The following is a 17,357-nucleotide window of genomic DNA, read 5'->3' as shown; positions in this document are numbered from 1 at the left end:
TTTCTTTAAAAAATCTCTTGAAAAAGGGTAAAGTACGTCGGTCAACATTCACAAAAACATCTTTGTAAACACATGTTTAAAATGACCCTTTGCAGGCCCACTTGGGGACTTTCAGTTTTGGTTAATTTTCGCGGCACCAGTGGACCAAAGAGGTAGTGTTTTGCCAGAAAAAACACATTTCCCATGAGGTCCGAAGCAAAACAAGATCGGCGGAAAAGTTTTTTCCGAGAAAGTAGTGTGGAACTACAAACTATCAAGCTGCTAGCTAACATTAGCATTAGCATTTTGACTTAATAGTTTCGTAAGAACAGAACCAAGTCAGCATCTATCTGAAAATCTGTTTTGTTTATGTCTTGTATTTTTGTATTTTTGGCGATTTACGGACAATAAATCATATTCTTACCTGCACCTTGCATGCGGAGTTCCTGCTGCATCTCGGAAGAACGATCCGCGCATACAAATGCGACCCAAGCGTGATATTTCCTGGGTAAATAAAGGCAAAATTAAAAAATTTAAAAAATAAATAAAATACATAGTAGCCAAGGGTATTAGAAAGTATCCAGTAACAAACGTGTCCACATCCTTCAACTTTCCCTGTGATGCTAAGCTTAAAATAATGAATTATTCAGTATTTTTCATACCCAAGTTGTTTTAACTCGATAAAGCATTTTTCTAGCATTTCCCACCATAAAATAAAAGCAATTTAATATGACTCCTGCTGATATCGGATCGGTTTAATACCCGTATCGTCCGATACACATCGTATCCGAAGTAAAAAAAAAAGTGAAATGGGGACAATACTATATTAAAACACTTAAGTCAGTTGTTACGGAAAAAGTGTAAAAAACATATGCAAAGCATTAAAAATTCGTAACTTTTTTTTGCATTTCTGTGGAGAAAAATGCTGCAAAATCAGGACATCGCCCAAAAAATTGCGTTTTCCGAACTAAAAATAAACCAAAAAAATCCCATATTTTAGCCAAACCGGACTACGAGCTGCAGATACAAACGTTGTGTTGTGAGTTATTTACACACAAATGTTTATTTACATACCTTAATTGTTTCCAAACGGTGCTTGCAACAAGGCAGTAAAACGGCCGATCAAACAAAACAGAAGCCATGGTCAAGGACGGACTCAACAACTCCACGGTGACGTTTTGGTGAGGAATTGTTGAAACTGAAAAGACACAAAAAGAATGCCATGGAGAGTTAATAATGCTAACACTGACACTCGGAAATGTGTTAGCATATTAGCTAACGCTAACGATGTTAAACTCATTCAAATTATTCCCACAGACATCACACACGGGACGGTTTAGTAAGTATGAATAGTAGATATGAATAGCACGCCATGGATGGATAGAAGCAGAACGGCACTTGTGCCTCCGGTTGAAAGCTCAGTCCAGACGGATAGGCACCGCAACACCCGCAGTGAGCAAACTCACCCGAAAGATGGCGCCGCAGATACAAACGTTGTGTCGTGAGTTATTTACACACCTTAATTGTTTCCAAACGGTGCTTGCAACAAGGCAGTAAAACGGCCGATCAAACAAAACAGAAGCCACGGTCAAGGACGGACTCAACAACTCCGCGGTGACGTTTTGGTGAGGAATTGGTGAAACTGAAAGGACACAAAAAGAATGCCATTGAGAGTTAACAATGCTAACACTGACACTCGTAAATGTGTTAGCATATTAGCTAACGCTAACGATGTTAAACTCATTCAAATTATTCCCACAGACATCACACACGGGACGGTTTAGTAAGTATGAATAGAAGATATGAATAGCACGCCATGGAAGGATAGAAAGAACGGCACTTGTGCATCCGGTTGAAAGCTCAGTCCAGACAGATGGGCACCGCAACACCCGCAGTGAGCAAACTCACCCGAAAGATGGCGCCGCAGATACAAACGTTGTGTCGTGAGTTATTTACACACCTTAATTTTTTCCAAATGGTGCTTGCAACAAGGCAGTAAAACGGCCGATCAAACAAAACAGAAGCCACGGTCAAGGACGGACTCAACAACTCCACGGTGACGTTTTGGTGAAGAATTGGTGAAACAGAAAGGACACAAAAAGAATGCCATTGATAGTTAATAATGCTAACAATGACACTCGTAAATGTGTTAGCATATTAGCTAACGCTAACGATGTTAAATTCATTCAAATTATTCCCACAGACATTACACACGGGACGGTTTAGTAAGTATGAATAGAAGATATGAATAGCACGCCATGGAAGGATAGAAAGAGAACGGCACTTGTGCCTCCGGTTGAAAGCTCAGTCCAGACAGATGGGCACCGCAACACCCGCAGTGAGCAAACTCACCCGAAAGATGGCGCCGCAGATACAAACGTTGTGTCGTGAGTTATTTACACACCTTAATTGTTTCCAAACGGTGCTTGCAACAAGGCAGTAAAACGGCCGATCAAACAAAACAGAAGCCACGGTCAAGGACGGACTCAACAACTCCACGGTGACGTTTTGGTGAGGAATTGGTGAAACAGAAAGGACACAAAAAGAATGCCATTAATAGTTAATAATGCTAACAATGACACTCGTAAATGTGTTAGCATATTAGCTAACGCTAACGATGTTAAATTCATTCAAAATTTCCCACAGACATCACACATGGGACGGTTTAGTAAGTATGAATAGTAGATATGAATAGCACGCCATGGACGGATAGAAGCAGAACGGCACTTGTGCCTCCGGTTGAAAGCTCAGTCCAGACGGATAGGCACCGCAACACCCGCAGTGAGCAAACTCACCCGAAAGTAACGCACGTTTTCGGTGTGTCTGCTCGTATTTGCGTTAAGGCTGTCGGCCAAAGGGGAAAAAAAAAATCCATAAACGAGTTGCACCGTTTATATAAGCCGCAGGGTTCAAAGTGTAGGGGGAAAAAGTAGCGGCTTATTCACATAATATATATTAGTCGCATCGGACTATAAGTCGCAGATATACACCTTGTGAAATGAGTTATCTACACGGAAAATGTTGTAAAACTTTATTTACACACCTTAATTGTTTCCAAACGGTGCTTGCAACAAGGCAGTAAAACGGCTGATCAGACAAAACAGAAGCCATGGTCATGGAGGCTAGCTCTCTAATCAGCTAAAAAGACTCAATAACTCCACGGTGACATTTTTGGTGAGTTAAATCAGTGGTGCCCAACCACCGGGCCGTGGCCCGATTGGTACCGGGCCGCAGAAAAATGTTTTATTTAAAAAAATATATATATATTTTTTTTTGATTTTTTTTATTAAATCAACATAAAAAACCACAATATACACTTACAAATAGTGCACCAACCACAAAAAAACGTGTCGTTTTTATCAGCCGCAGGGTTCGAAGCGTAGGGAAAAAAAAAAGTAGCGGCGTATTGAGGTCCGACTTTTCCGTGTTACTCTATGGCACAGCAAAACAGGGATGTGCTAATACGGAGTGCGGTCGGTTTTTCCCCCCGGTTTGATTCCCGGCCCGCAACGCCGTCACCTGCTCAGGTGACAATAAGGGTCGGCGGCTCAAATCGTGGAGCACTTTGTCCTCATTCGGCGACACCCGCGGCAGACGAGTCGTCCCTCACCGCATATCTGACGAGTTTGTACAGCTTGCATGAATTAAAAATTAACAAGGTTGTAATTTACGGCCAGCGGAGGAAATCCAATAAAGAAGGAACTCACTCTAAGTTTGCATTTAAGATGTCGCCTTTATTTACAATTGATATATATATATGTGTGTATATATGTGTGTGTGTGTGTGTATATGTATGCTGCCACGCCGGCGTTATGGTTATGGATTAGGCACATTCCATAAGTGCGGGCTTGTGCTGTGAGGCAGGCAGAGATGCATTGCTGGCATAAAAACTGCATCCGTGAGTCTACTTAATCATTTATTCAGCTAACTTCTTCATTCCCCTAACAGCGGGCGGCCAGATGGGGACAGCGAGACATATTTTTCCCCCCACCGTAAAAGTAATTCACCTCTTCCTCATTTTCTTCCTTATTCTCCCCCCCTCGTCCTGGTTTTGTGTAATTCGGCGCCATTAGAGCCGGTGTTCTTTCCCGTTCGCACAGACTTGAGCACTTTTGCGTGTGTTGGGAGCGAAACCGTAGCACAAATAAGCCACGCCGGACTATAAGTCGCAGGTAGAAACGAAGTGAAATGAGTTTGTAGATTCCTAAAGTAGCCTTAGCTTGACGCTCCTCTACTTTCTCCTTCAATCCGCTTCTTGCGGCAACAACAAAACAAAACTCCAGACGTTCCTCTTGGTTTGTATGGTTTACTTGTGATCTTAATAATTCAAAACATAAAACAGTCACGATGTGGGAACAAATGAATGACAAAATAAAGAGAGTTTGTTGCAGTACTAGTTAGAAAAAGTATGAATGACAATAAGTATGAGTGAGGTCAAAAAACTGTGTGGCTCGATTCCACCGCACCTGACAGCAATTACCCATGACACCTTGCGTCCAAAAACCCCCTTACCACACAGATCCTTCCGCCATATATGCACTTAAAACAGTTACGTCATCAAATCATTTTGACAAATATAATAATTACACCTAAAGTGAGATTTATATAATTACTCTAAGCATTCAATATATACATTTTCTTATCATGCAAATAAAGTAAATAGTCCCCTTCTGGCTGAATAAACATAAAGCACCTTCCATAAAATGTAAAATAACTTAAACAGTATTTAGGCTCCTACAGAGTTATTTACACAGAAACTGTATTTACATGTCTTAATTGTTTCCAAACTGTGCCTGTGACAGGGCAGTAAAACGGCCTATCCAACAAAACAGAAACAAACAAAAAATAAAAAATATATATATATATACGTTGTGACATCAGGTATTTACACATAAATCATCATTAAATGTGGATTTACATACCTAAACTGTTCCCACAAGGCAGTAAAACGGCCGATCACACAAAACATAAGTCATGGTCATGGACCCGCTAGCTGCGCAAGCTATAGGTCGCAGATATAAACGAAGTGAAATGAGTTATTTACACAGAAAATGTATTTACATAGCTTAATTGTTTCCAAACGGTGCCTGTGACAGGGCAGTAAAACAACCGATCCAACAAAACAGAAACAAACAAAAATATAAATATATACGTTGTGACATCAGGTATTTACACATAAATTATCATTAAATGTGAATCTACACACCTAAAGTGTTCCCACAAGGCAGTAAAACGGCCGATCACACAAAACATAAGTCATGGTCATGGACCCGCTAGCTGCGCAAGCTATAAGTCGCAGATATAAACCATGTGAAAAGAGTTATTTACACAGAAAATGTATTTATATACCTTAATTGTTTCCAAACTGTGCCTGTGATGGGGCAGTAAAACGGCCTATCCAACAAAACAGAAACAAACTAAAATATATATATATACGTTGTGACATCAGGTATTTCCACATAAATTATCATTAAATGTGGATTTACATACCTAAAGTGTTCCCACAAGGCAGTAAAACGGCTGATCACACAAAACATAAGTCATGGTCATGGACCCGCTAGCTGCGCAAGCTATAAGTGGCAGATATAGACTATGTGAAATTAATTATTTACACAGAAAATGTATTTACATAGCTTAATTGCTTCCAAACTGTGCCTGTGACGGGGCAGTAAAACGGCCGATCCAACAAAACAGAAACAAACAAAAATAGATATACGTTGTGACATCAGGTATTTACACATAAATTATCATTAAATGTGGATTTACATACCTAAAGTGTTCCCACAAGGCAGTAAAACGGCCGATCACACAAAACATAAGTCATGGTCATGGACCCACTAGCTGCGCAAGCTATAAATCGCAGGTATAAACGAAGTGAAATGAGTTATTTTAACAGAAAATGTATTTACATAGCTTAATTGCTTCCAAACTGGGCCTGTGACAGGGCAGTAAAACGGCCGATCCAACAAAACAGAAACAATCAAATTATATACGTTGTTACATGAGTTATTTACGCAGAAATTATCATAATTTTTTTATTTACATACATTGATTATTCCTCAAGGCAGTAAAACGGCTGATTGTACAAAACAGAATTCATGGACCCGCTAGCTGCGCAAGCCATAAGTCGCAGATTTAAACGATGTGAAATGAGTTATTTACACAGAAAATGTATTTACATACCTTAATTGTTTCCAAATGGTGCCTGTGACAGAGCAGTAAAACGGCCGATCCGACAAAACAGAAACAAACAAAAAAATATATATACGTTGTGACATGAGTTATTTACACAGTAATTATCATTAAATGTGGATTTACATACCTAAATTGTTCCCACAAGGCAGTAAAACGGCCGATCACACAAAACACAAGTCATGGTCATGGACCCGCTAGCTGCGCAAGCTATAAGTCGCAGATATAAACTATGTGAAATGAGCTATTTACACAGAAAATGTATTTACATAGCTTAATTGTTTTCAAACTGTGCCTGTGACAGGGCAGTAAAACGGTCGATCCAACAAAACAGAAACAAACAAAAAATAAAAAATATATATATATATACGTTGTGACATCAGAATTTACACATAAATCATCATTAAATGTGGATTTACATACCTAAACTGTTCCCACAAGGCAATAAAACGGCCGATCACACAAAACATAAGTCATGGTCATGGACCCGCTAGCTGCGCGAGCTATAGGTCGCAGATATAAACGAAGTGAAATGAGTTATTTACACAGAAAATGTATTTACATAGCTTAATTGTTTCCAAACGGTGCCTGTGACAGGGCAGTAAAACAGCCGATCCAACAAAACAGAAACAAATTAAAATATAAATATATACGTTGTGACATCAGGTATTTACACATAAATTATCATTAAATGTGAATCTACACACCTAAAGTGTTCCCACAAGGCAGTAAAACGGCCGATCACACAAAACATAAGTCATGGTCATGGACCCGCTAGCTGCGCAAGCTATAAGTCGCAGGTATAAACGAAGTGAAATGAGTTATTTTAACAGAAAATGTATTTACATAGCTTAATTGCTTCCAAACTGTGCCTGTGATGGGGCAGTAAAACGGCCTATCCAACAAAACAGAAACAAACTAAAATATATATATATACGTTGTGACATCAGGTATTTCCACATAAATTATATCATTAAATGTGGATTTACATACCTAAAGTGTTCCCACAAGGCAGTAAAACGGCTGATCACACAAAACATAAGTCATGGTCATGGACCCGCTAGCTGCGCAAGCTATAAGTGGCAGATATAGACTATGTGAAATTAATTATTTACACAGAAAATGTATTTACATAGCTTAATTGTTTCCAAACTGTGCCTGTGACGGGGCAGTAAAACGGCCGATCCAACAAAACAGAAACAAACAAAAATAGATATACGTTGTGACATCAGGTATTTACACATAAATTATCATTAAATGTGGATTTACATACCTAAAGTGTTCCCACAAGGCAGTAAAACGGCCGATCACACAAAACATAAGTCATGGTCATGGACCCACTAGCTGCGCAAGCTATAAATCGCAGGTATAAACGAAGTGAAATGAGTTATTTTAACAGAAAATGTATCTACATAGCTTAATTGCTTCCAAACTGGGCCTGTGACAGGGCAGTAAAACGGCCGATCCAACAAAACAGAAACAATCAAATTATATACGTTGTTACATGAGTTATTTACGCAGAAATTATCATAATTTTTTTATTTACATACATTGATTATTCCTCAAGGCAGTAAAACGGCTGATTGTACAAAACATAATTCATGGACCCGCTAGCTGCGCAAGCCATAAGTCGCAGATTTAAACGATGTGAAATGAGTTATTTACACAGAAAATGTATTTACATACCTTAATTGTTTCCAAATGGTGCCTGTGACAGAGCAGTAAAACGGCCGATCCGACAAAACAGAAACAAACAAAAAAATATATATACGTTGTGACATGAGTTATTTACACAGTAATTATCATTATATGTGGATTTACATACCTAAATTGTTCCCACAAGGCAGTAAAACGGCCGATCACACAAAACACAAGTCATGGTCATGGACCCGCTAGCTGCGCAAGCTATAAGTCGCAGATATAAACTATGTGAAATGAGTTATTTACACAGAAAATGTATTTACATAGCTTAATTGTTTTCAAACTGTGCCTGTGACAGGGCAGTAAAACGGTCGATCCAACAAAACAGAAACAAACAAAAAATAAATAAAAAATATATATATATATATACGTTGTGACATCAGGTATTTACACATAAATCATCATTAAATGTGGATTTACATACCTAAACTGTTCCCACAAGGCAGTAAAACGGCCGATCACACAAAACATAAGTCATGGTCATGGACCCGCTAGCTGCGCAAGCTATAGGTCGCAGATATAAACGAAGTGAAATGAGTTATTTACACAGAAAATGTATTTACATAGCTTAATTGTTTCCAAACGGTGCCTGTGACAGGGCAGTAAAACAGCCGATCCAACAAAACAGAAACAAACAAAAATATAAATATATACGTTGTGACATCAGGTATTTACACATAAATTATCATTAAATGTGAATCTACACACCTAAAGTGTTCCCACAAGGCAGTAAAACGGCCGATCACACAAAACATAAGTCATGGTCATGGACCCGCTAGCTGCGCAATCTATAAGTCGCAGATATAAACCATGTGAAAAGAGTTATTTACACAGAAAATGTATTTATATACCTTAATTGTTTCCAAACGGCGCCTGTGACAGGGCAGTAAAACGGCCGATCCAACAAAACAGAAACAAAACAAAAAAAAAATATATATATATATATATATGTATATATACGTTGTGACTTCAGGTATTTACACATAAATTATCATTAAATGTGGATTTACATACCTAAATTGTACCCACAAGGCAGTAAAACGGCCGATCACACAAAACATAAGTCATGGTCATGGACCCGCTAGCTGCGCAAGCTATAAATCGCAGATGTTCACTATGTGAAATGAGTTATTTACACAGAAAATGTATTTACATAGCTTAATTGTTTCCAAACGGTGCCTGTGACAGGGCAGTAAAACGGCCGATCCAACAAAACAGAAACAAACAATCAAATTATATACGTTGTGGCATGAGTTATTTACACAGAAATGGTCATTAAATGTGGATTTACATACCTTAATTAATCCCGCAAAGGTAGTAAAACAGCCTATCACACAAAACACAAGTCATGGTCATAGACCAGCTAGCTGCGCAAGCTATAAGTCGCAGATATAAACTATGTGAAATGAGTTATTTACACAGAAAATGTATCTACATAGCTTAATTGTTTCCAAACGGTGCCTGTGACAGGGCAGTAAAACGGCCGATCCCACAAAACAGAAACAAAACCAAACACTCAATAAAAAAGACTATGTTAAAAAATGTTTTACAAAAATGAGGGGTTGGCAACTAAAACACACTAAACACTAAATTAAAAAAAGACTAAAACATAAGAAATAAATAAATTAATAAATAAAGGTGAGCTTAGCACACAAAACACTCAATAAAAAAAGACTAAATATGTAAAAAAAAAAAAAATAAATAAAAAAAAAAAGAAAGAGGGGTTAGCAACTAAAACACAAAACTCTCAATAAAGACTACTAATGTTAAAAAAATTAAAAACAAAAAAAGGGGGGGATAGCAACTAAAACACACAAAGCACTCAATAAAAAGACGACTAATGTTAAAAAAATACAAAAATAAAGAAAGAGGGGTTAGCAACTAAAACAGACAAAACACAATAAATATGACTACTAACGTTAAAAAAAGGGGGTTTTAGCAACTAAAACACACAAAACTCTCAATAAAAATGACTTCTAAATTTAAAAAAAATACAAAAATAAAATAAAGAAAGAGGGGTTGGCAAATAAAACACGCAAAACTCTCAATAAAAATAACTTCTAAATTTAAAAAAAATACAAAAATAAAATAAAGAAAGAGGGGTTGGCAAATAAAACACGCAAAACTCTCAATAAAAATGACTACTAACGTTAAAAAAAATACAAAAATAAAATAAAGAAAGAGGGGTTAGCAACTAAAACACAAAACACACACAAAAAAACGAGGGGTTAGCAACTAAAACCCGCAAAATCTCAATAAAAATGACTACTAACGTCAAAAAAATACAAAAATAAAATAAAGAAAGAGGGGTTAGCAACCAAAACACACAAAACACTCAATAAAAATGACTACTAACGTCAAAAAAAAAATACAAAAATAAAATAAAGAAAGAGGGGTTAGCAAATAAAACACACAAAACACTCAATAAAAATGACTACTACCGTTAAAAAAAAGGAGGGGTTAGCAAATAAAACACACAAAACACTCAATAAAAATGACTACTAACGTCAAAAAAAAAAATACAAAAAAAAAATAAAGAAAGAGGGGTTAGCAACTAAAACACACAAAGTACAAAATAAAAATGACTACTAATGTTAAAAAATTCAAAAACAAAAAAAAGAAAGAGGGGTTAGCAACTAAACCACACAAAACACAATAAAAGACTACAAATGTTACAAAAAATACAAAAATAAAATAAAGAAAGAGGGGTTAGCAACTAAAACACACAAAACACTCAATAAAAATGACTACTAACGTCCAAAAAAAAAATACAAAAATAAAATAAAGAAAGAGGGGTTAGCAACTAAAACACACAAAACACTCAATAAAAATCACTACTACCGTTAAAAAAAAGGAGGGGTTAGCAAATAAAACACACAAAACACTCAATAAAAATGACTACTAACGTCAAAAAAAAAATACAAAAATAAAATAAAGAAAGAGGGGTTAGCAACTAAAACACACAAAACACTCAATAAAAATGACTACTAACGTCAAAAAAAAAATACAAAAATAAAATAAAGAAAGAGGGGTTAGCAAATAAAACACACAAAACACTGAATAAAAATGACTACTACCGTTAAAAAAAAGGAGGGGTTAGCAAGTAAAACACACAAAACACTCAATGAAAAAAGACTACTAATGTTAAAAAAAATACAAAAAGAAATAAAGAAAGAGGGCTTAGTAACTAAAACACACAAAGTACAAAATAAAAATGACTACTAATGTTAAAAAAATTCAAAAACAAAAAAAAGAAAGAGGGGTTAACAACTAAAACACACAAAGCACTCAATAAAAATGACTACTAATGTAAAAAAAATACAAAAATAAAATAAAGAAAGAGGGGTTAACAAATAAAACACACAAAACACTCAATAAAAATGACTACTAATGTAAAAAAAATAAAAAAATAAAATAAAAAAAGAGGGGTTAACAAATAAAACACACAAAAAACTCAATAAAAATGACTACTAATGTAAAAAATAAAAAAAATAAATAAAGAAAGAGGGATTAGCAAATAAAACACACAAAACACTCAATAAAAAAAGACTACTAGTGTTAAAAAAAATACAAAAATAAATAAAAAAAGAGGGGTTAGCAACTAAAACACACAAAGCACTGAATAAAAATGACTACTACCGTTAAAAAAAAAGGAGGGGTTAGCAAGTAAAACACACAAAACACTCAACGAAAAAAGACTACTAATGTTAAAAAAAATACAAAAAGAAATAAAGAAAGAGGGCTTAGTAACTAAAACACACAAAGTACAAAATAAAAATGACTACCAATGTTAAAAAAATTCAAAAACAAAAAAAAGAAAGAGGGGTTAGCAACTAAAACACACAAAGCACTCAATAAAAATGACTACTAATGTAAAAAAAATACAAAAATAAAATAAAGAAAGAGGGGTTAACAAATAAAACACACAAAACACTGAATAAAAATGACTACTACCGTTAAAAAAAAAGGAGGGGTTAGCAAGTAAAACACACAAAACACTCAATGAAAAAAGACTACTAATGTTAAAAAAAATACAAAAAGAAATAAAGAAAGAGGGCTTAGTAACTAAAACACACAAAGTACAAAATAAAAATGACTACTAATGTTAAAAAAATTCAAAAACAAAAAAAAGAAAGAGGGGTTAGCAACTAAAACACACAAAACACTGAATAAAAATGACTACTAACGTCAAAAAAATACAAAAATAAAATAAAGAAAGAGGGGTTAACAAATAAAACACACAAAACACTCAATAAAAATGACTACTAATGTAAAAAAAATACAAAAATAAAATAAAGAAAGAGGGGTTAACAAATAAAAACACACAAAACACTCAATAAAAATGACTACTAATGTAAAAAAAAATACAAAAATAAAATAAAGAAAGAGGGGTTAACAAATAAAACACACAAAACACTCAATAAAAATGACTACTAATGTAAAAAAAAATACAAAAATAAAATAAAGAAAGAGGGATTAGCAAATAAAACACACAAAACACTCAATAAAAAAAGACTACTAGTGTTAAAAAAAATACAAAAATAAATAAAAAAAGAGGGGTTAGCAACTAAAACACACAAAGTACAAAATAAAAATGACTACTAATGTCAAAAAATACAAAAATAAAAAAAAGAAAGAGGGGTTAACAACCAAAACACACAAAACACTGAATAAATATGACTAACGTCAAAAAAAAAAAAATAAATAAATAAAGAAAGAGGGGTTAGCAACTAAAACACACAAAACACTCAATAAAAATGACTACTAACGTAAAAAAAAAATACAAAAATAAAATAAAGAAAGAGGGGTTAACAAATAAAACACACAAAACACTCAATAAAAATGACTACTAATGTAAAAAAAATAAAAAAATAAAATAAAGAAAGAGGGGTTAACAAATAAAACACACAAAACACTCAATAAAAATGACTACTAATGTAAAAAAAATAAAAAAATAAAATAAAAAAAGAGGGGTTAACAAATAAAACACACAAAAAACTCAATAAAAATGACTACTAATGTAAAAAAAAAAAAAATAAATAAAGAAAGAGGGATTAGCAAATAAAACACACAAAACACTCAATAAAAAAAGACTACTAGTGTTAAAAAAAATACAAAAATAAATAAAAAAAGAGGGGTTAGCAACTAAAACACACAAAGCACTGAATAAAAATGACTACTACCGTTAAAAAAAAAGGAGGGGTTAGCAAGTAAAACACACAAAACACTCAACGAAAAAAGACTACTAATGTTAAAAAAAATACAAAAAGAAATAAAGAAAGAGGGCTTAGTAACTAAAACACACAAAGTACAAAATAAAAATGACTACCAATGTTAAAAAAATTCAAAAACAAAAAAAAGAAAGAGGGGTTAGCAACTAAAACACACAAAGCACTCAATAAAAATGACTACTAATGTAAAAAAAATACAAAAATAAAATAAAGAAAGAGGGGTTAACAAATAAAACACACAAAACACTGAATAAAAATGACTACTACCGTTAAAAAAAAAGGAGGGGTTAGCAAGTAAAACACACAAAACACTCAATGAAAAAAGACTACTAATGTTAAAAAAAATACAAAAAGAAATAAAGAAAGAGGGCTTAGTAACTAAAACACACAAAGTACAAAATAAAAATGACTACTAATGTTAAAAAAATTCAAAAACAAAAAAAAGAAAGAGGGGTTAGCAACTAAAACACACAAAACACTGAATAAAAATGACTACTAACGTCAAAAAAATACAAAAATAAAATAAAGAAAGAGGGGTTAACAAATAAAACACACAAAACACTCAATAAAAATGACTACTAATGTAAAAAAAATACAAAAATAAAATAAAGAAAGAGGGGTTAACAAATAAAAACACACAAAACACTCAATAAAAATGACTACTAATGTAAAAAAAAATACAAAAATAAAATAAAGAAAGAGGGATTAGCAAATAAAACACACAAAACACTCAATAAAAAAAGACTACTAGTGTTAAAAAAAATACAAAAATAAATAAAAAAAGAGGGGTTAGCAACTAAAACACACAAAGTACAAAATAAAAATGACTACTAATGTCAAAAAATACAAAAATAAATAAAAAAAGAGGGGTTAGCAACTAAAACACACAAAGTACAAAATAAAAATGACTACTAATGTCAAAAAATACAAAAATAAAAAAAAGAAAGAGGGGTTAACAACTAAAACACACAAAACACTGAATAAATATGACTAACGTCAAAAAAAAAAAAAAAAATAAATAAAGAAAGAGGGGTTAGCAACTAAAACACACAAAACACTCAATAAAAATGACTACTAACGTAAAAAAAAAATACAAAAATAAAATAAAGAAAGAGGGGTTAGCAAACAAAACACACAAAACACTCAATAAAAATGACTACTAACGTCAAAAAAAAAATACAAAAATAAAATAAAGAAAGAGGGGTTAGCAAATAAAACACACAAAACACTCAATAAAAATGACTACTACTGTTAAAAAAAAGGAGGGGTTAACAACTAAAACACACAAAACACTCAATAAAAATGACTACTAACGTCAAAAAAAAAATACAAAAATAAAATAAAGAAAGAGGGGTTAGCAAATAAAACACACAAAACACTCAATAAAAAAAGACTACTAATGTTAAAAAAAATACAAAAATAAATAAAGAAAGAGGGGTTAGCAACTAAAACACAATAAAAGACTACTAATGTTGAAAAAAAAGGAAGGTTAGCAACCAAAACACACAAAACACATATAAAAGACTACTAATGTTAAAAAAAAGGAAGGTTAGCAACTAAAAAACACAAAACCCTCATTAAAAAAAGACTACTAATGTTCCATTTTGAAAAAGGACAAGATGAGTTAAAGTCCTGCAGTCTTCAGTTCCAGACGTCTGGCTCCTGCTCTCAAAGTTCCCAGCGAGACAACATATTGCAACATTTGAGGGATGGCCGGCTGTTTTATCGCATTTAGCACATTAGCGCTGCACAATTCAGGAGCTAAAGCCACATTAATAAGGGGGGCAATTGCACGGGAGCCCTAATGGCCGTCCTTGCTTGGCTCCGGGCTAAAGACTCCCCCCATATTGAAATTTATGAAAACCAGGCGTGTAATATTCAGCCCGTCTGCCTTCCTCTTCAAAATATTTATAATATCCGCCTTATCAAATCAATGCAAAGTAGGAGCTGCCATGATTACATTGAGGGTGTAAAAACACGGAAGGGAGAACAATCAATGGCAGCGAGTCATTTCATTTTGGGGCATGATTGTGTGCATTGATGTTGCTAACACACATCTTTACATTCGAATCAATGTTGCAAAGTGACTGATGACAGGCATCATCCTTTTATGGCGGAGGCACGCTAACGAGGGGAGGAAGCGCCATCCCCGTCCCTGGTCTTGGGGGGGAATATGTCCATCACCTGGCTTCCAGGTGATGGAGGCAAGTAAACACCTGACACTTCTGACAGTTCTTCTATAAAATGGCACTATTTCCCCCAAACTGACTACTTCCTGCAAGCAGTGAGGCTTTAACCAATCAGATTGCAGCCATTGGGACACACCCTCTTTTCCCCGACTATAAAGACTGCATATATAAGCAGCACCGGACTATAAGTCACAGATATATAGACTGTGGCATCACTTATTTACACAGAAAATGATCTGTAAATGTTTAATTACGTTGTTTCCACAAGGAAAATACTCAGTAAAAAAAGACTACCTATGTTAAAATAAATAAAGGAGGAGGGGTTAGCAACTAAAAGACACAAAACACTCAACATAAAAAGACTACCAATATTAAAAAAAAATACAAAAACAAAGAAATAAAGAAAGAAAGAAAGAAAGGAAGGGTTAGCAACTGAAACACACAAAACTCTTAATAAAAAGACTAAATGTTAAAAATACAAAAATAAAGAAAGAAAGAAGGAGGGGTTAGCAACTACAACACAAAACACTCAATTAAAAAAGACTAACGTTAAAAAAATAAATAAATATATAAAAAGTAGGGCTTAGCAACTAAAACAAACAAAAAACTCAATAAAAAAAGACTACCAATTTATATAAAAAAATACAAAAAGAAAGAAAGAAAGAAGGAGGGCTTAGCAACTACAACACACAATAAAAATGACTACTAATGTTAAAAAAATACAAAAATAAATAAAGAAAGAGGTGTTGGCAAATAAAACACAAAACACAATGAAAATGACTACTAACGTTAAAAAAAGGAGGGGTTAGCAACTAAAACACAAAACACTCAATTAAAAAAGACTAACGTTAAAAAAAATTAAAAAAAAATAAATGAGGAGGGGTTAGCAACTAAAACACTCAGTAAAAAAAGACTACTAAAATAAAAAAAAAGGACGGGTGAGCAACTAAAACACACAAAACAATTAAAAAAAGACTAGTAACGTTAAAAAAATACAACATCAAAAAAAGAAGGAGGAGTTAGCAACAAAAACACATAAAACTCTCAATAAAAAAGACTAAATGTTAAAAATACAAAAATAAAGAAAGAAAGAAGGAGGGGTTAGCAACTACAATACACAATAAAAATGACTACAAATGTTAAAAAAAAGATTTTAAAAAGTAGGGCTTAGCAACTAAAACAAACAAAACACTCAATAAAAAAAGACTACCAATTTATTTAAAAAAATACAAAAATAAATATAGAAAGAAAGAGGGAGGGGTTAGCAACTACAACACACAATAAAAATGACTACTAATGTTACAAAATACAAAAATAAATAAAGAAAGAGGTGTTGGCAAATAAAACACAAAACACAATGAAAATGACTACTAACGTTAAAAAAAGGAGGTGTTAGCAACTAAAACACAAAACACTCAACAAAAAAAGACTAATGTTAAAAAAAAATAAAAATAAATAAATGAGGAGGGGTTAGCAACTAAAACACTCAGTAAAAAAAGACTACTAAAATTAAAAAAAAGGACGGGTGAGCAACTAAAACACACAAAACAATTAAAAAAAGACTAGTAACGTTCAAAAAATACAAAATCAAAAAAAGGAGGGGTTAGCAACAAAAACACACAAAACTCTCAATAAGAAAGACTAAATGTTAAAAATACAAAAATAAATAAGGAAAGAAGGAGGGGTTAGCAACTACAACACACAATAAAAATGACTACTAACGTTAAAAAAAGGAGGGGTTAGCAAATAAAACACAAAACACTCAATTAAAAAAGACTTACGTTAAAAAAAATTAAAAAAAATAAATGAGGGGTTAGCAACTAAAACACTCAGTAAAAAAAGACTACTAAAATTAAAAAAAGGAGGGGTTAGCAACTAAAACACTCAGTAAAAAAAGACTACTAAAATAAAAAAAAGGAGGGGTTAGCAACTAAAACACACAAAACTCTCAATAAAAAAGACTAAATGTTAAAAATACAAAAATAAAAAAAGAAAGAAGGAGGGGTTAGCAACTACAACACACAATAAAAATGACTACTAATGTTAAAAAATACAAAAATAAATA

The 17,357-nt window shown here is 33.5% G+C and overlaps 1 long non-coding RNA gene across 1 annotated transcript in view; it reads right to left on the bottom strand.

Moving 5' to 3' along the window:
• Nucleotides 1-402: 402 nt before the first annotated feature.
• LOC133545675 (uncharacterized) overlaps nt 403-17,357 on the bottom strand; it is a 72,258-nt gene continuing 55,303 nt past the window's right edge. The window contains exons 3-4 of the long non-coding RNA XR_009804913.1: nt 1,054-1,177; nt 403-483 (exon numbers count right to left, since the gene is read on the bottom strand). This is a non-coding gene — a long non-coding RNA (uncharacterized LOC133545675). The remainder of the gene's footprint in view (nt 484-1,053; nt 1,178-17,357) is intronic.

This window comes from Nerophis ophidion, linkage group LG28 (assembly GCF_033978795.1).
Source record: "Nerophis ophidion isolate RoL-2023_Sa linkage group LG28, RoL_Noph_v1.0, whole genome shotgun sequence".
Lineage (NCBI taxonomy): Eukaryota > Metazoa > Chordata > Actinopteri > Syngnathiformes > Syngnathidae > Nerophis > Nerophis ophidion.
Note: the sequence above shows the minus strand (reverse complement) of the source record. Positions and strands in the feature narration are given on the sequence as shown.